Source organism: Dromaius novaehollandiae, chromosome 1, assembly GCF_036370855.1.
Source record: "Dromaius novaehollandiae isolate bDroNov1 chromosome 1, bDroNov1.hap1, whole genome shotgun sequence".
Lineage (NCBI taxonomy): Eukaryota > Metazoa > Chordata > Aves > Casuariiformes > Dromaiidae > Dromaius > Dromaius novaehollandiae.
Genome location: NC_088098.1, coordinates 172105354 through 172125518, shown reverse-complemented (window position 1 = coordinate 172125518; position 20165 = coordinate 172105354).

Here is a 20165-nt window from a genome sequence, read left to right as displayed (position 1 = left end):
AAGTATTTCAGAATCTCAGGTATCCACAGTGCAGCTTCTCTTCCCCTTGAGGCAGTACTCAGTGTGCTCGTCCCTGAACCCCAGAAAGAAATGTCTGTGTTACACTGGACTTTGCTGGAAGCCACATTTTGTAGGTAGTAGCCCAACTCTGAAAGCATCCTCCATCATGTTATCACACAAACCTGTTGGCTCACTTGTCAAACTGCTCAAGAACATGCTCCTTAGCTGCATGGCTTGGACATGTCACATGACTGCTACCTCACCAAGGCAAAAGGTTTGAAGAAATTGTAAATGAATTACATAAATGAATTATGTTTTCATCAGCTTTGTTTATGTAAAAATGGTGTCATCTTATCTACCCTGGCTCATAGTCCGCTCATAATATTTCTTTGTTAAAGCTACATTATTTTGATTCAGAAATGGAACATTTATTAAAAAAAATCTGATAATATTCTTAACCTGGAACAGGCCAAAAAAGTTAGAATAAAATTGTTAACTAGCATCAAATTTGCTAACATAAACAGTCCCATTGATTTCAATAGAATAACAGGAATTAGTGAAATGAGCAAGTTTTCCCTGGGGTAAACCTTTAAATTAAAAGTTGATGGAAAGCTTGATATAGGGAACTGTTGACTGAATTTGAAATATGTACCTCTGATTTTAGACTCATTTTTTACTTCAAGACTACGTGTGCTTCTCTCTTTATATTTTACCCAGTGGAAAAGAAAGGAGTGTCTTGTTAGAAAAATGAAATGTCAGCATATTTTTATATTTCTCCTCTTTACTCTCCATATGAAATAACTGATTGTTTTAATGTGTTGGTTTTTTAAAAAAAATAATTGTCGAAAGCTAAGTCAAAATGTTTGGCATGTTCTTTTGAATTAGGAGAAGTTAGATTCTTATCTACTTCATGTTATTTATTGTTTGACATATTTGATTTGTAGCTTCTAAAAGCCTGGATCAAGATGGCAATCCTACTGTTCTATACATGCTGAATCCTGCTTTCAGTAGAGCGGAGAAGAGAATTCATGGCCCATACCAACATCTATTATACGTATAAGTGTAAAGCATTGCATTCCACAAGCGTATGTGTATTCCTATGCATGTGGGTGTGGGTATGTGCGGACACACTTGCTCATGCACGTGTGCTCTTTGGCCTTGCTTTGAGAGTCTGATGTGCAGTGAGAGAATTTTAATCCCATTTATTGACCTTCCTGAGAAGCAAAGGGAAAGGGGGGCAGAGGGAAGCCTACACACCTGCAGTTTATTTCCTTTAAAGAGATGCCTTTAGGATAGTAGAGATGAGATAGAATAAGAAAACTGCCCAATGCCAGGAGAGGTTTGTTCACAAAACATGCAACACACAACCTCAGAAGCTGACAGTGAAGCGCTGTCATTGAAATGAAGAACAGTATTGCCAGGGGTCATGGAGCAGCAAGTACAATTGATTAGAGGTATAAGTCTTAAGATGGCAGCAGGGAAAATGTTCAGTGACCAAACCAATATGCTAAATGACCTTTCCTCCAGATGCGTATAACATTATTCTTTTAAAGCTGAATTTGCATTCAGGTGCTTTAGCTTAGCTGGTTTTGAAGTCACTGGAAGCTGAGTGACTGTCTACGAGAAGATAATTTAGAGCAAAGAGTTCCTGAGAACATTTATTTAGCATGAAAAATAACAGTCTAATATTTGAAATTGAACTACAAGCAAGGGAATTCAGAAATAAGGTGCAAGAAGCATAATTTAGCTAATGTGTCCTGGTGATAGGTAACTGATTACTATTTTAAATGCATTCCTAGGGGGTGTTTCAGTTTTTCACGGGAAGTTTCAGCTGGGCTCTTGGTGAGCATCATCCTCAGTCTCTAAAGACCATTTAAACAATGTGGTTGGATACTATTTAAATACATGGGTTATGACAAGGACATTTTTTTCCCCCATTTTCATATGACATATCCTGCATTTTTCTTATGAACTTCAGTGGGAGTTTTGGGATGTAAAAATTAAGACTGGGCTATTTTAACCATGTTAGAGCCTAGTGACACTTTGGCTCCTTCCTTCTATGTTTTCCTTGCTCAGGAGGAAAAAAATATAGGTTGCTGTATACTCCAGTTCAACCTGTCAGTGCTTTCTTGCCACATACTTCTATGTACTGTCATTCAATTCAGACAAAAAGATACCTCTTGGTAACAAAATCTTTTTCAATAACAAAAATTCTTTCTTCTTCAAATATCTGTTTGTACTCTGATTCTTACTGCTATGGAGAAATTCGCTCCTTTTCATGATCTAAAGCAGATTTGAATGCAACATTCCAGAGATGAAAGCTTCATTAACAGCAGTATGTAGTTCCTGGCAGAAATCTCTGTTCTCAATATCCTCTGTCAGGATAAGTGTTTTTTGCTACCAGACCAACTTATGCTCCCCACAGCTGAGTAGTGAAAGTGCTTGGTCCCAGACAAACCAAAGTATTCTGCAGATGTGACTACACTGTTCTAAATGGCAGGAGAGTTTCACTTGTCAACGTTAGTATCTTGTATTTGCCCTGTAAAAGTTTCAACCATGAAGACAACTTACAGTTTTCAGCATCAAATGTTTCTTGACAGGCTGTATGTCAATGACTTAATTTTCTCATGATTTCTGTTAGAATCCACTCTGCTCAAAGCTATTAATTCAGAATGAGTTTTTTTTTTAAAGTAGTATTTTGGTATAAACCTTATAATACAGTGTTACATTATTGTTTTTGACATATTTCATGGTTTCAAGATCTTGTTGTAAGACAGCTTTCCATTTCTTTTAAATCTGACAGCTGAACACATTCTTTGTTCTGACAAAGTAGTAATGCTCATGTCTCTTCCAAGAAAGATACTAATATGATGGAAAATGTCAAAAAAGATATCAATCCCCACACTAGGAAGTATAAAGGGCGTGCTACCAGCATCTGCTCTGCTTACATGTAAAAAGAACACTTCTGCAAATACTTTGAGCTTCCACATATGCTGCTTTTTCATTATATGAATTCTTACACTAGAATAACAGCTAAGATCATCTTTATATAGGATTTGTTGAAAATTTGATAGTCCCAATGACTTCAAATCTCCCTTATTTTGCATACACATACAAAAGAGGTTTTCCATCGGTCTCACATTATGTTTTGTTCAATATTTTGTTATCCTATGGCTGGCATCCGAGAAACAAAGTAGCTGATATAAGAAACTATCAGTGTTGTACTGTCTTAAGCAACTATCCACAATCACTGCTCTCATACACACTTCATCTCCTATTTCAGTGACAAAATATGGCATTGAAACTCCCAGTTGCTATAGCCAAGAGAGAAAAATGTGTTCGAAGTTTTTTTAAGGGCTAACACACTTCAACAATCAAAGGCAGAAACCAGCTAAAAAGTCACACAGAACTGTATTTAAAATCATTGGTTTGGGAGTACAGGGGGGAAGTGTGGGAGAAATCCCCTTAACTAAACGCATTAGAAAAATAGAATGAATGTAAAATTCAACAGTTTAATTGGATCCCAAGGAATTATCTTGGAACGTGCAAACTGGCTTGCAAGCCCTGCTAACCAACTTACCTTCATCAAATGCTTAAAGGCTTTCCTCACATTGTCAAAAGCATTTTAAGCAAACACAGCACTCAGCTACACACCATGACAAATTTTGCCTGTAGGCTGTTAAAATGGCTTTAAACTAGTGAGGCGTGCTCTTAAAAAAAAAATATATATACTTTGTACATATTTCATCCCAAGCTGTCTCTCTCCTGCCCAGATGCTTTCATTTTTTTTTTTTTAATTTTAGTCCTTATATCTTCGAAGTCTAGCAGGGTTATTAATTAATGAACTTGTGTATTTTGCATCTTCAGCTACTGAAGAACGAGGAACTGTCAATCAGATGGGACCCTCCTGAATTAGGTGAATGCTGACATTTGGCAAGTGTCATCACAGTTGCCTGCCCATGCCCTTGTAATGCTCTAAGCCAGTGACCCTTTCCTCTTTGTCACACATTTCAGGTAGCACTCAGAGCTCATTGTGTGCAACTGAGGTCAACCGCCAACCAACCAAGTGCTCTGTCCTGTTCGCACAAAGCTTTCCCTGAAGGCAAGAGAAAAGAATAATAAAAGGGGGAAATGGCCTGCTGAGCAAAGGCTCTGAGTCTTTTATAACAGGAGGTCGTTTTTGATTATAGGAAGGAACCTTCTGTGGCCATGGAAACCAAAATGCCACACAAAAGCCAGAGGGTGCTTGGGAGGTAAACAAGATAGATGAAAGGTGATGGTGCTTTTAATCTCCACAATCAATGTACTTAGGTGGGTGACTTTAACTTAATCCATGTCTGATTAACCCTCTCTCTTTGTTTACACCATTATAGGAGTTTTTCTCCTGCAAAATTTTTAAACAAATGTAAAAAAAAAATTCCAGGGGAGGGCTGGCCACTGCACTGTTTTCATCCTATTCACCCCCCTGATGTAATCATGGATGTTCTCATTATTCGCATAAATGCCTAATCCTTCTTACTCCTGCTAAGCTTATCCTCAATGCTATATTTTTGAATGAGAGAGTGAAAGTTCTTATACAAATACAACTTCTTGTGACTTTCTTTTTTGGACACCTAGCAGGATGAAATAGCTGGAAACAATGGCACTTAGGAAGGAAAACTTTTCCATCAAGAAGTCTTGGAGCAGTTTGGTGAGAACTGGTTTTGATTTGGTTGAGTTATGAGCCCTTGAAAACTGCACATCGTGCATGCATAGACATTTTTAAATAACAGCAGTGGTTTTAATGACAGCTGAATGTTCGGAAGGAAGTTGTGCCGTGCATGCGTGCGCGGCTAATTTACCTACTTACTGAAAAATATACTCAAGGGTAGTGCTCTGAATGAACTCTGCCACATTCAGTTTGCATTGGCTTACCCGACTGAAAGGTCTCTCTGGCTGCTGCCTAAACTTTTCCACAGTAATGAAATTTTTATGGATGATATTTTCAAAAGCACCTTCCCATTTCAGATCCCACTCAGAAAGGAAAGAGGGGAGAAAAAAAAAAGGTCCAGTGGGATTTGTGTTCCTAAGTCCCTTGGGGCTAGGTGGAGGTTCAAAAAAGAAAATCATTTAAGCACTTATCTTAGTCTCACTGTCATTAGAGTAGGGGCTTTAATACCTTTCTGAATCCAGCTCTGGCCCTTGAATGAAAATAAAAGGCAAGTTTTTTCACTTAGCTTCCGAAACAATCTGTAGGAAGAGAAAGACATTTCAAAATAGAGTATGCAGAAAGAGGAACTGCCTACAACCACTTCAGGTTATCTTAGCTCTTTTCAGAGCTAAGGAGCCTTGGCCATGGCTGCTGACAGCTGCCTCTCATCATCCAAAATCTAGGTCCTTTTCTGAGGATGGCTGCCTACCTCAGTTCTTTGAAATGGTGAAGCAGAGCTTAGTGTTTCCTTTAAAAATACAGGTGGAGGAGGTGCTGTGACTGCTGCCTTATAACTCAGAGGTGAGAGTGTGGCCCAGAGAGTAGGAGACCGGAGTGTGGTACCCTCTTCAACGCAGATATGCTCGAACCTGGCACCCTGCTGACCAGCCTGGCCAAGGTTCAAGCCTGCAGAAAAGGATGTTGCTGGGCCTGGGCTGCTACTCAGAAATGAACATGGGATTGGGGCCCCCCCCCCAAAAAATACACATGAGCTCCTAACTCTGTAACTCTTGCAGGATGAGTACATCCTCCTGAGAAGATGTCACTTAGGTCAGCAGGGACTGGTGTCCCTGGATTGTAGGCCAGAGCAGTCCTTTGCATGAACTGGAGTAGCTGCGAATACTGCAAATAGCTCAAGAACTTCAAGGTAAGGTAAGAAGGCATAAGAGGCAGAACACAAGCAGAGCTTTTTGGGCTATGATTTTTGGCTAATCAACTAAGTGTCTCTAAATCCTGTTTTGTATCTGCCCCTAATTCTGTAAAGGGTTCCAGATGTTGCAATGTCTGATTTTTAATTAAACTGCTGCTATTCACTTGGGAGGAACGTGAGATTTCCATGCCCTGAATGTAGAGAGCTAGGATCCTAGTTATGAACTTCCCAGCATTTACAAAGCAAGAGTATGAAGTTGTCTCTTCTAGCCAGAAGGAAATGTAAAGGAAAAGATTTAGTCACCTGGCTCTAGGCAAAGGAGTGGCTCTTCTTTCAGCTAGGGTTGACAGCTGTGAACCCTCCCATGGAATGAGGTGTCTCAGCCAGGTAACACTCTGAGGAAAAACACAGATTTTGGCAGTTGCCTTCTTCTACCAATAGCAAACACTCACCTTTTATTTGAGATATGCAGGTTTATGTCCTGCTGTTCTGAGGTCTGGAGGTTTGACTTTTCCTCTCCAGCCCTGCAATGGGGCTTTTATCTACTAAATTGGAAGATATTCTGAGAGAGACCTTATTGGTTTAAGACAAACTCTTTTAAATATGGTGAGAATCATTTCACTTTTCATCAAATGCATGCATTTTCATTAGTGAATGGACTGGAACCCAGAACCTTATGTGTGACTAAGGTATAGAATCAATCTCTCTCTCTGAGCCAACAGATATTTAAAACAAATAAATAAATAAGTAAATAAAATGGAGCAGCATACACAAGCACAGAATGAGAGGGGCCCACACAAACATCTTTCACTAACTTTCATCCTGATGGTAGAAATTCTATGTTCCAGCATATGTGTGATCAAATCTTGCTCGTGGAGCAGGTCACCTTTTTATCATTGTTCTCTTCTGCTGTGGTTAGCTGTACTCAGAAATTGTCTTCTGGAGCTCCTTGTTGGAGAATCTGCACCATGCATCCTAGAAGTATCAGGAGTTTGAATGCTTCATATAAACTAAAAAGGAGAAATGTCAGTATATGAGGTTTTCCAAGTAGCAGTTCGGCAATTATGGATTTGAGGTACTTTCATGATTGGTTATTGGTTGAATAATGAGTTTTCAGAGTCTTTGTTATGAATTCAGGTTCATAAGTCTTTCCATGACTGTTGCTTTTCAAGTCTTTTGAAAGCCCCAACCATGAAGTGTTTAGTATCTAATATTTTGAAAGCTTGCTGGTTACTCATTTGGCACAAGAATTTCCCTTGTGCATTTAACCTACACATGAGTGCAGTGGGAGGCAAAAAGCTTTCCTTCTCTCTCCCTACTTGTCTCATGTAAAAGCTGCCTACAGCTGCCATGACCCATGTTATGAAAATTCAAGTTTGAATTAAACTTACTTCAGACTTCACATGAGCTGATAGGCATCTTTCAAGGAGGGTTAACCTCTGATAAATTCAAGAGAAATTTCTTCTTTTGCCTAAGTGAGTTCAGGAATAGTGTCCTGAGATTCTTTGCAGCACATGGCATTTGGTTTTCTTGGTCTAACAAACTCAAGGATTATTGTTGGCAAAGTATGTCACGATGAAGCACTCAAAGCAATGCTATCACAAACGAACAAAGCAAAAAACAAATCCTGCAATCCTTTCCCAGTTTTGCTCAGGCAAAACTTAGCTTAGTAGACTAGGATATTTAATGAGAACCTCATGCCTAGTAGTAGCAGTTGGATTTGTAGTGTTCTGGCTTTTGATAAAGCACACTGAATCAAAGAACCTCTGAAATATTTCTCAGATAACTTTGTGACTGGGCATAAAGACAGATCAGCCCAGGAGGATGGGAGAGGAAAGAGAAAGGTTTATCCAGTATTTTGGCAGGTTTCAAAACACCTTCTGGTTATCTATTAGAGGGTCACATTCTTGTTTTTCGTCCTGCTCATTGGAATTTTTGTTGGTCCCTTTAAAAGATGAAGGGTGAACAACAAAAGCAAAGACAGTAAGTGGTGGAAATACACTTTCAAGAACATAATGGTATCAATATCTTACTCTGTAAAGGTAAAAGTGAAGAAATGCGTCACATCATGTATCACACTAAATTATTGAACTACTCAAGAAATAAAGGATAATGAATGAGTGGAAGAGAAACATTTTTTTACTGACCTGAAGGGAATGTGAACACTATCAAGACTGAACATATTGCTGTGGAGATGAGGAATGGAGGAGGAAGGAGATACAAAATACTATTCTATATTTTATTGACCTTGTTCCTACCTGGACTTTTGAGCCATTTACCACTGTTGGTGACTGCTTCCACTGCTTCCTTTCACTGCTTTAAAAACATTTTGCAAAGGCAAAGCAATTTTTACCTATGATTTTGGGTGCATCTTCTGATATGTAAGTTGTCAACTTTTCTGGTATATTTTAAAATACCTTACTAAAAAAAAAACCCGAAATAAACCCAAAACACACTTGAATAACTTGAATATGTCAGAATGAATGTATTATTTATTACATGCTCCACACTGCTGAAAGAGCTTCTAAGTTCCAGTGGATAAACCTGGGATCTTGAAAAACAAAAAGATATGTTCTTTCTTCACTGTGTGGTCAAATTGTGAAAGGCACAGTATCTGAATACAGACAAACTGCTAGAGTCCTGTGAAGTTACAAGTGTCCATGCCTCCTGCACAATAACAGAAATGTTATGTGGCCAATTTAGGCAACCCACTGACCACCATGAAATCTACTGATGTTTTCCTTAGACTTAATGTGGATACTTAGCCAAACCTCTTTGGCTGAGCAATTGAGCTTTATCATACTCCTTTCCTCTTCTCCCAGCTAAAAATATAAATACCCTTATATTTATGCTAGTGCAACACTACCTACCAGGAGGCAAAGGTAAGAAAGCTAGCTCTTTTAAAAATTAATGAGCCTTGGAAGGAAATGAAGCTGAGAGAGTATGAAAGCATATGAATTTCTCCTATATAGAAGAACTAACATTCATTAAACTGTAACTCTACACTGCTCAAAGCCCCAGTCCACTTCAGTGGTAGATTAGTCTGAGTAAGGACTATAGAGTTCATAGTATGTGTTTTTTTCCTTCCTGGAAAAAATATGCGAGTGTGTCTACAGATAGCAAGATCAGCAAAGACACTTGCTTTGTCACAGCAACATGCTTTTACCTGTGTGCTAGATGCAATGAAACTGGGTCTTGAAAAAGTCCAAGAAAATGACAGATTCACAGCTAGTGCTAGATTTGGGGTCCACTGAATGGGCCTTCTGAAATTATAGCAATTGTAATCATAACTCTATTTTTACACTGCCAAAAGACAGAACCCTCATTAATTGGGCATGTTCAAAATGTAGCCTAGAGTTGTTGATTCTAATTGATATTAGAACCCAGAAGAGATGAAAGAAAATGTTATTACATCTACTTCTATTAAGCAAGATATCTTTTAACTGTTCCTTTCTTGCTTTTTTCACTTGAGAGGATGAAAAGATATATGCATTTATAGCCCTATTTTAAATGCAAAGACACAGAAAACTATTAGAAATGGATAGATAACATTATTCATATGTATTTGTTTCCTGGATATGATCACATCACATTGATTTTTGTATTATGTATGTGGTTCATTCCTCCATAAGGAAAAATAATCTTAAAGAACTCATATTCCAGGCAGAAACACTAAAAAAGTGTATTGACCTGGATCCCTCTTGTTTTGTGCATTTCAGACTTTTTAGAAAATCCATTCTTCTACTAAGAGTCATTTCTATACCACGTGGTTCTGTCAATGTGTGTGTATGAAATGAAAGTTGATCGTTATTGATAAATTGGAGCAAACATATTGTGTTCATAGTTATAGTAAATGTTATTACTAATATCATCTGTGAATAAGGTATATTTATACAACACAGCTCATATAGAAATAACAATACCTATATTAATGTACCACTTTACCTGAATCATTCCTTATTGCTGTATGCAAATAAAGAAATACGACCCTTCATCCCTGAAAGGAAATTGCTGTCAGAAATGATGATTTTCTGGTTGTTAAATTTCTATTTAGTCTTCATTTGATTTTAGCATGTTAACATTTTACAGCTATCTATGTCATCTTTACTGCATTGTCAGTCATGGGATGATCAAATAGTCTCCGTGAAGACAGAGATCCACCTTTAGAAGTGGAGATTTTTGAGGACACCCCACCTGCTTTGTCTTTAAAAGACCAGATGTACCAGGGGAACTTGCCAAAGAATGAGAAAGACTAATTCTGTATTCTTTCCAGTCACTCCTGCCACTTTTAAGCAATATTAATAAATGTGAGTAGTGTTGAGTTGTTGGAATCTGCTATCGGAAACAGTTCTGTTTTTCTCAGGAGCATACAGGATGTGTAGTCACAAAATCAGAACACTGTTCAGGTGCTAGTCACAAGAGGGAGCTCAGTGCTGCATGGCTATAACGCAAATACCTCTGGACTGACAAGTAAAATTTGAATATTTTGTACAAGGATATACAGTTTAAAAATAGCGGTTTCCAATGCTTGGACTATGTTATGAATGTTGTGAATATCTTTGATTTTTCCTAAAACATCAGTAGCCTTTGAGATTAAAGAAAGAAGAATATTTCCTATTCAAGTAATATATAGCTCCCTTCCTCTCTCTCTCTTATTCCCAGTCTATCATATTTCTATTTCTTTGTCAAAATCAAGATTAAAATGGAGTTGAAGTTGACAGTTCATAACAGCAATTTAAGGCAAAATATGACATCAGTTGGTCTTAGGAGTAGGCCAGAACCAAACTTTCTATCATAGGTAAAAACTCACAGCCAAAATGAGAAGTTTGAAGCACCAAATTTTCCTTGGAATGAAACTTTAATCTGATAAACAAAATGCAGAAAAATTGAGATGGATTTTTTCAAAAAATCTGGTTGCATGACTGATTATCCTGCTTTGATGGTAACTTTTTAGACAAGCTACAGAGCATAATAGCCATGGCTACTATGTTGCTTGGAACCCCAATGGTCACACGTACAAACTGCCAAGGAATCAGAGAGTACATGAGCTGCCAAGAAACCAACCTGTTTGTTGTGGTTGTTTGTGATTTAGACATTTGCCTGGTTTATTTCAGTTTAAAAAAATTGGCATTTTCAAACTGAAGAACCATTTGCTGATAAATTTGGGGTCAGCTGGACCTGAGAGCAAGGGTATTAAAGCTAGGACAGGTGACAGCTAGCATTAAATTTTAAAGAAATATAAACTTACCCCAACCTAGAGAAATGCATAACACTTAAATGGTGTTAACTCTGTCCAATTTATATCATGGGAAAAAAAAAAAAAAAAGATTTGGGCATTTTAGTGCATTTTAGTGTTTGTTGTTCCAGGCTAAACTAGGCTGATTTTTAACAATGGTTCTTTTCTTATCTGCCTCGCCCACTCCTAATGTTGCCTGGGTGATGTAGTTGTTCAGATGTTGTAGGGTTCTTTAAGTGTTTACTTATTAGTACTGCAAAGCATGTGGAATGGATTGGCTAGCTGAATTGGATTTATAGCTGTGTTACTTCCCCAAAACAGTGTACAGTAACTGAAATGGTCATATCTTTCTTCCTTCTCCCTATAGTTTCCCTTATCTTCACATGTCTCTAAATCTACACTGTCTTAGATGTTCTCTCCTTCTTTCACCCTCTGCATTCCCTGGCATGTTTTTCACTCTCCTTGCAAAACCTAAATTATCCTCCTCCCCCCCTCCAGCCATCTATTCTGAAAAGGTCTGGTATAATGCGTAATTTACACATATACATACATACATACATACATACACACACATATTACATATACATATACAAACACACATACATACCTATGTTTATATATTTATAAAGTACAGTTTCTACATGACACACCAGAAAAAGCTTTCTAATGGTCACAAACCAGAAGCTAGAAAATACAAGGTATCAATACAGGACTGTTTTTTCACACTGAAATTAATTAACCTCTGCCACAGTTTTCCTATGAAGCTGTGGATCCTGTGACAGCTAAAGTACTTAAATTGAGGCTGAGTCTGAAAGATAGGCTTTCAGCCTGTAGTCAAGAACTTGATGCCACAAATACTTCTTGAAGTAGTATGCTCTGTGTTATGCAGTTTTACAGAATAAATAATACTAATGGCCCCATCTGACCTTTAAGCCTGTGAAAATTTTATCTTCTTAAAAGGGCCACCATCTCCCACCTTTTTTGGTAAGCATGAGGTCAAGCGCCAATGTGTTATCAAGATCACTTATAAAAAATATGCTTAACACTATATCTCTTAACATCTTCGTTTTAAATCAATTAATTTATGAATTAAATTAATTGTAATTTTTAAGAAAATGTATTCTAAATTTAAAGAGCAAGTTCTATAATTTTGGAGAGGATAAACTTGTGCTAGCAAGTAGTCAAATTCTTAAAAAACCTTATCTTAGCCTTACTTCTGAATACAAGCAATGCTTCTATGATAGACATGCACAAAGCACAGTATTTACATTTCTGTGTTATAAAACATATATGTAATGTATAAAGACTTGCTGAAAAATTTCCATTGAAACTATCTTTTGACAGAAGACAGGAATCTAAGTAAACTACATCTTTTATCTAAAGTGCCTGCTTTTGTCTATTTAAAGATTTCTTCAAAACTTTTGCCCAGAATATGAAAATGTCTAGCCTTAGGACTATTTTCCCTTCATCTCCAAAAGAAACAAGGTATATACTGTCTGCATAACCTTACGTCTTTCTGTCTATTGTCAGCCCTCTCAAGATATAAAAATTTGTTGACCACTTTTTGATAGAAGTATAGAAGTCTCATGAGTTTAATTAAAGCTAGTGGTCTGTTTTGAAGACACAGATCCTGTTGGTGGCCCCTTTAAGGAAAATGCATGAAGAGATCTGCTCTTATCTTTTCTATATGGCTCCTCAGAAGCCAAGACACAGTTACTATCTGACCAAATAACATATGCATGGTTAACTAATTAAACACACACACAATTTAGCCATTACAAATGGTGCCCCTTCCTTGCCAGCACATCAGAAGGTAGAGGTTATGGGAGAGAAATAGGGATATTCTTGTGTGTGGGAACAAAAGACAAACCCATAGGAAACCTGACTTTTTTGGTTGCATTTCTTGATTACAAGGGCATTTCTGGCCACTTAACAAAGGAGGCGTCTTGCCACATGGCCATGAAGTACATTCGGAGGAGGCCATGTGGGCTACCTTGAGAGAAGAATTAGGAAATCCTGCTTTTAACCATCGAGATGTTCCTGTGATCAAGACAACAGACAAAGCTATAAATTAGTACAGGTCATTCTGAGTTAATTCAAGTGGCCCTTGCAGACAGTGTCTTGGCAGCCAGGATCTAATGGGTGAGAGGCTTCTCAGCCACAGTCTTCCCTTAGAGACATTCCCTACCCTAAAGGCTGCTAGCTGTATCCCACTGATCTTCTCCAAGGGAAATCTGTGGAGGCACAGATGGTCCGACTCTACAGCTGTAAAGGCACTAAGAACATCAAAGTCAAGACTTCATTTCCCTCCAGCACAGCAGGATTTAAAGCAACAACAACAACAAAAACCTCCTAAACTGTCTATAGCTCAGGAAGTAATCTCTGCCCAAATTGGCAAGAACTCAGATAACTTCAAATTGGAAAATGTGTACTTAATTTGAGAAACATAAGGTGACATGCCTGAGAGGATGGTTTGTATCTGAAATCAGGGAAAGCCGATTAAAAATTGTGCTCTCTACTAAGAAGGAAATAGTCACCCTGAATCTGTGACTTAGAACATGATTTTATTGTACTCTTATTTAAATGTGCAATGCTTGATTTAAAATGAAGCAAATCTAATTAATTAATATTGGCCTCCTGCTATCATGCATCTGTGCCACACTTATTGAATGACAATCCTAAACATCAGAAAAATATAGAACTCTTTATAATTAAGGATTTTATAAACAACAAAATAAAAACCCGACTCCCTGAACCATATCCTATTCCTAAGAATAATCCAACGGTCTTTTAACCGCTTCACTGAACAGACAGGCCTTATATTGCGCGCTGAATTTCGCCAAACTCGGGCTCTGGCAGAGGGCCAAAGGAAGCAGGTTTCAGAGGCATGGGCCCTCCACTGAGAACACCCTACCGCCAGTCCTGCCGAGCCAGGGCACTACACATTCATTTTATGTGTAGCGCTCCTGTGTCTCACAACTGCTATGTCTGATATTTTCTTTATGACTTCAGCTTATTTGCAGATTTGGCTGCTGGATGTATTTTCACACAGTACTCAATACAAAGTCTAAAACTGAAACTCAGAAATACAGTCTACCAGATTTAACTGAATTCACTTGAGCTCTGGAAATAATAACTATGGGGAAAAAAAAGAAAAATCTATTTCCATGCAGTTTCAACAATTTCTGGCACTATGACATCAATAATGAAATACCAAAAGTATATACAACCTTAGGTGTCAGTTGGGTGAAACTGCTTCACAGATACCTGACACAATCCCAGAAAAGCCAGAAATGTAAAGTTAAGCCACTAGTAGTAGATAATCACAAATGTTCACTGCTGTATTAGTATTGTACATTATAGACCACGTTCTAGCCTTAACTCTTCTCACTACAGCTCTTTAGAACGCTACCAATGGCCTGTTTGTTCGTTTGTGGATCATTGTGAAGGGAGAAAGTATTTTGGTAAAGAAAACATCAAAATTTTGGCATGTGTAAGGAGCAGAGTTACAAGTGCATGACCTATGGGTGTGGTGTCTGTGGTCATTGTACAGTTATGGACCTGTGGATGGAAGAAGGAGTACCTGCTAGGTGGCTTTACACTTTCTTTTCCATCTTTTGTGAGTTCATATACGATTTATGGTGTAGCTTTAAGCATTAATTTCCAATTTTTTCCAAACATAAAATAAAAGTAAACCTGCTGACAACATTATGTTAATCTTCTCAACTGCTGATGAAACCCTTCTTTCCAATCTGCGCATAAACTTCCGTTGTGAAGAAAATAATTCTTTTTCTTTGAAAAAAATATGAGTATCTATTTCAACAGATTTATCTTTACTGTTTCAAAAGGCTGAATAATACTGAATAAATGAAAATAGAAATATCCCTTTCAGAACAAAAATCCTAATCATTTAGGAGACTGTGATTAGATTCTTCTCTGTCTTTGCTATTAGGTTTCAGGGCTTAAAAGGATAACCTACAATATTTGTATTTCCCCATGGGAAACTATGCCAGTGGTCTGACCTTAAGCAGCAAACTCTTAAGAGAATAATGTGGGTGCTAGAGACAGCTAAGAAGAGAAGATTGGACAAACATATTTATTATTTTGATCGTGTGCCTCATACTGACACTTGGCTGATCAATACAAAACATCCAACTCTTCCCAGCAGCTTAAAAAAGATGGTATTGTCTCTCCACTAATATGCCCACCAAGTGATGAGCTATAAACCTTCTGCTTACAAATCCAAACTGAGGAAAGGTCAGACTGAACCAATACTTTTTGTACCATAGAAACCTAAAAACTGACCAATTGGATATCCCCAGGTCTGCTGTTAATATCTGGAGTGAATTCCAGAACCAATACAATAATTCGCCAAAGTACTTAAGCACATGCTTGATTTTGAACTATGAATAATCCCATTTGACTGCAACGGAATTTAAGCAGGCATTCCAAATTAAGGATGGAGTTGGAGCCAAAGAGAAGTCCTTCCACACCCCTCAATTAACACCTCCAGGAGTTCAATTACTTAAAAGCAGATGGCCCAACTATTCTGACTGAATGTAGGTTTAACAATCATTTACCTGGAGGATAAGATATGAAGTGACTGTCAGGAAAAATGTTAACAAAACCATATGATTGACAAACAGCAAAAATCTGCTATAATAGGAACTAAGCAGAAAAAAAAAATCAGAGAATGTATTTATGAGCTTTGGGTTATATTTATACCTGTGGTTTTCTCAAGATCATCACAATGATTACAAAATGGTATGAAATGAGTATGCCATATGGTATTTCCTATTCATTCTGTGATAATATTTTTGTACGACCAAGTGTCCAGAAGCCTCTACCTGCCTGCAAAATGAGCAATCTGAAGACAACATAGTTATCTGAACATAGAACAATACCAGTAGGAAATTCTACTGCATTCTTGTTTTACATGCAGAAAGAATAGGTCTCAAAATAGTAGTAAGGGAGCTAGAATGCCTCACTTTTTTAGTGAAGCCATTCTACTAGCATAAAGCTAATTTAAAAATTATTAATGTCCCTATTCCATGAAGTGCTATACTTTGTTTTAATGTATGTATGCATTTTTATAACTTTCCACCTAAAGTATTCAAGCAGTTAAATTGTACATTTGACTTGTATGCACAAAATGCTGCGATAATGGAAAGTAGCAATACAACAACAGATTAAATAATGGCCTCAGTCTTGCAAGGTATTTTATATGCATAAAGAAGAGATATTTATAATGAACTTAAGCATGGCTTTATCAACCTAATTTATTCAAAAAAGATATTGGGTAATTACACAAGAGAACAACTGGTTTTGTTCTGATGTCTTTAATTATGAAATGTCTTAAGAATTCTGTAGGCACAATCATTGGTGAGTCTGTCCCCAGAATCCCCTGTCACTAAGTTTTTCTCCTGCCTTCAAAAGAGTAGAAACCTCATCAGGCTGAATTTATCATGCTAAAGAGTTTTTCTGGAAACTCATCACATGTGGTCAGTGTGGACTGGCGAGTGCCTGATTTTGTCAGCGAACTCTGCCCACTAACCTTACCACCCAAGCTGAACCTGCCAGAGACCACTTTCCCTGATGGCATTACTGACAGAGTCTCTGTCAAATCTGGAATGGGCAAATGAGTTTAAACGAAGTAAGAACTGACCTAAATAACCATGTAAAACTCAAAATGTATCTACACCGAATCAGTTCATTGGTACAAATAAGCTGGCATAACCTTTCCAGACTGCTTTTTGTTCTGTACTCACTTTTACTTTTCCTGGTCCCGGCCTGGCTAATAAACAAAAATATAAAATGCTGTAGAATTGCTTTTCTTTGTGGTGTTTTTTACAAAAACAAAACAAAACATCCCAAACCAGAAAACTGGAAGAAGTATAAATGGCACAAGGAAATCTCTTTCTGCAACTTTCATCACCAAGTTTTACAAATTCAGGAGGTGTAGATTAAGTTAATTTGAACTTAACTTTTTTCTCCCCTGGAAATCTAATTGGTAGAGACATTACATGTCAGCAATCTGATGTGACTCCAAGCTGGATTTAGTCATGGACAGAAGTTTCTGTAATGGTTTTAGAGATAGAAATATTGCCAAACTATGTTATAAAGGGAAGCTTAATTTCACATAAATAGGCTGAAAAATATTTGTATGTAGTAGTGATAGTGTCCTGATATAACTGGGTTTGAGGGTTGGCACATTTCTTCACTAGTCACTGAACCAAGAGGAGAAGCTTTTATCAGTTTTGTTTTGGTACATGACAAAAAGATAAGTGAAGTTCTGTTTTTAACAAATAGTTTTGAATTCTGAGCTGATTTAGTTTAAATTAAATATAAAAGCAAACAGAGGTGAGGCAGCAGTGATGGGTCTTTATTTCAAAAGGGCAAGCTTGGAGAACTTTATGAAAATTATTCTTTGACATAAAGAAGAGTTTGATGTGAGGTCTCTCAGCAGCGAGAATGGGGTTTAAATTGAACACAAAATACATATGACACAAAAACTAAATGAATATTTTGTGAATCTTGAAAGGGTGATATTGGCATTAGGGCCAAATCAGATAAACTAAGGAAGTACATTTAGCAATACGAACTACTACAGACAAGGTAGAGGCAAAACTCAAAAAATGTAAGACATACAAGAACTTAACACATTCAACATAGGTGTTCAAATGGTCTCCATCTCATACTAATGAAATAATTAACGTATGGGTTGCAAGATCTTGTAGCAAGGATTTATGATAGCTTTATCAAGTCAGGTGGGTTAATTCATTAGATGGTGCATCAGCTTAGTAAAGTTAAGGAATAAGCAGGTCTCTAATCCACTACACTCAAAGGAATGATGAAATCCCTTTAGACTTCCCAGACTTGGGGCAGAGAAAAAGAATAACCATGAGGAAATGCCTCCATAGACTTCTGATAAGAATAGTTGGAATGTCCCAAGCTCTGATCTTTTGCTCTACCTTTGTCCTCTGTACAGTAATACCTTGATGAATATATAAATATATATATAAAAATATATTAAAAATATATATATAAAATATAAAGAATATACAGTCCCTGAAGCAGATAAGAAGAACCTAAGATCTCCTTCTCCTCCTAGGGAAGTGTCCTTATCACGAAATAAGAGAATCAGCTTTCCTTTTCCTTATTTTCTTAATAGCCCCATTTTGCTCTGCACAGGGGAAGACCTTCAGCTCAAGGCTCTGTGGTGGTGAAGGTACTTTCTGTGACGTGGGATCTGTGAGGTGCTGTGGGATCATGTCATCTGAAAGTGACAGAAGCTAGAACCCAGGTCTTATGCAACTGACTTCTAAGCAACTGTGCAAAGTCTGGTTCCTCTGTCCATGTGTTTAAAGAATAAACCTTTCATCTGCAAAGGAGGGAAACCCCATTCTTTCCTCCAACTATGAGAGCAAATTTCAAACTCAACAGTACATAGATTTTTATCTCAGTCCTGAGAAGGTGCCCCTAAGTATGTGAGAAAGGCAAGATTTCACACACGCATCTCTCTCTGAAATATTGCTATTACCTTATTTGGGACTGCCCATCTCCTACTATAAAGTGCCTGCATCTCTCCAGTCCAGTGTTCAGGGCAGTTGAGCACCTAACTCAGAATGGTGAATTCAGTTCTAAGTTTATGATACATGCCTATATCCCTTTGTGAAAGTAGTTTTACTGCTTAAAGAAAAAAAAAAAAAGAAAGGAAACTTACATCATTTTGTGCCTGTCACTCCATATATTCTGTAAGCAAACTGCCTTCTTATCTTTCTGCATGTCTTCTAGACAGCTGAGAATGAAAAATATTAGATTGAACTCCACCTCGTGGATTCTTCTTTTGCATGTCCCAGAATGAGGCAGCACCCTTTCCTGAAGGTAGGATTACCAGCAGCAGCTCAGTGTGAATTATCTATTTCCAAATTCTTTTGAAACCTTCAATGATCTTCCTTGTTTTTAGAGACTATTAAGGACTTGATCTATGAAAGTCAGGCACTTTTAAGAGGTCCTGTGGAGGAACGCCCAAGCCACTAGCCACTTTTGAATATGTAGACTCTGTGCTACTGTTATAAGCTCAACTGAAAAAGTATATTATGATACTTATGAGAGAAAATGAATCACATTGATATGGCTGGTGCAGATTCATATAGAATTAATATAGTTCAGGGTTTTTTTTCCTTTTTTTGCTTTGGTATCATATTACCACACATAACATTTTTTTGCCTTGTTCTTCTTTTCAACAATGTTATGAATGGAACAATGTAATCTAGTTTTTGGTGTATCTTAAAGAAACCTAGTAGCCAGCAGGTATGGGCTGAACACTTTTTAACATCAGACCCCAGCAATTCATCTAACTTTGTGTCCCTGGAAAGAGAGGGACATCCCCTCACCAATCACATTTGAAAATACAGATTTGTATGTGTACAGGTGCATGTTCATTAATGCGTTGTTTTTATTCCATCTGAATTCCATCAACATTAGCAGATTTACAAAGATCTGAAGTTGAAATAATTCTTTGTTAAATCCAACATATTAAAAAAAATAGCTCTAATGACATATTGATCCAAATAAATCTACAGTCATATTGCCCTGCCCTTTGCCAGACACTTTGTTTTTAATTTTCAAGGTTTTGGGGAAAGACACTGTCACTATTTATTTTGGTAAGTTCGTGCAAACTTCAGTCTTCAGTGCAAGATAAATAATGAATAAAATCTATTCAGGCTGTTTGAACAAGTCTGAGGAGAGGAGACTTGCAAGAATTGAGCTGACAATGCAGACTCAGTGGTTTGATCAGTCAAAGCATGGATTCCCAGCAATCACCAATCACTTAAAGCATTTCAATTTTGCATTACTGGTGGGAAACTGAATTTGTGGTATCCCCCATCCCTAATGTCTTTCGTAATTGCTTTTGATGTACTTTTTAGGAAAGTTGGCTGCTTTGGAAAGATTTGAGTTGCCTCATATCATTCTAGTATATCTGAGTTTTCTCAGATAGACTGACTGGTAATCTAGAGATTTGTGGTTTGTGTAACTTCTAGGCAGATTTTGCTGGATTAGTAATACAAACAGAAAGACATTTCTGC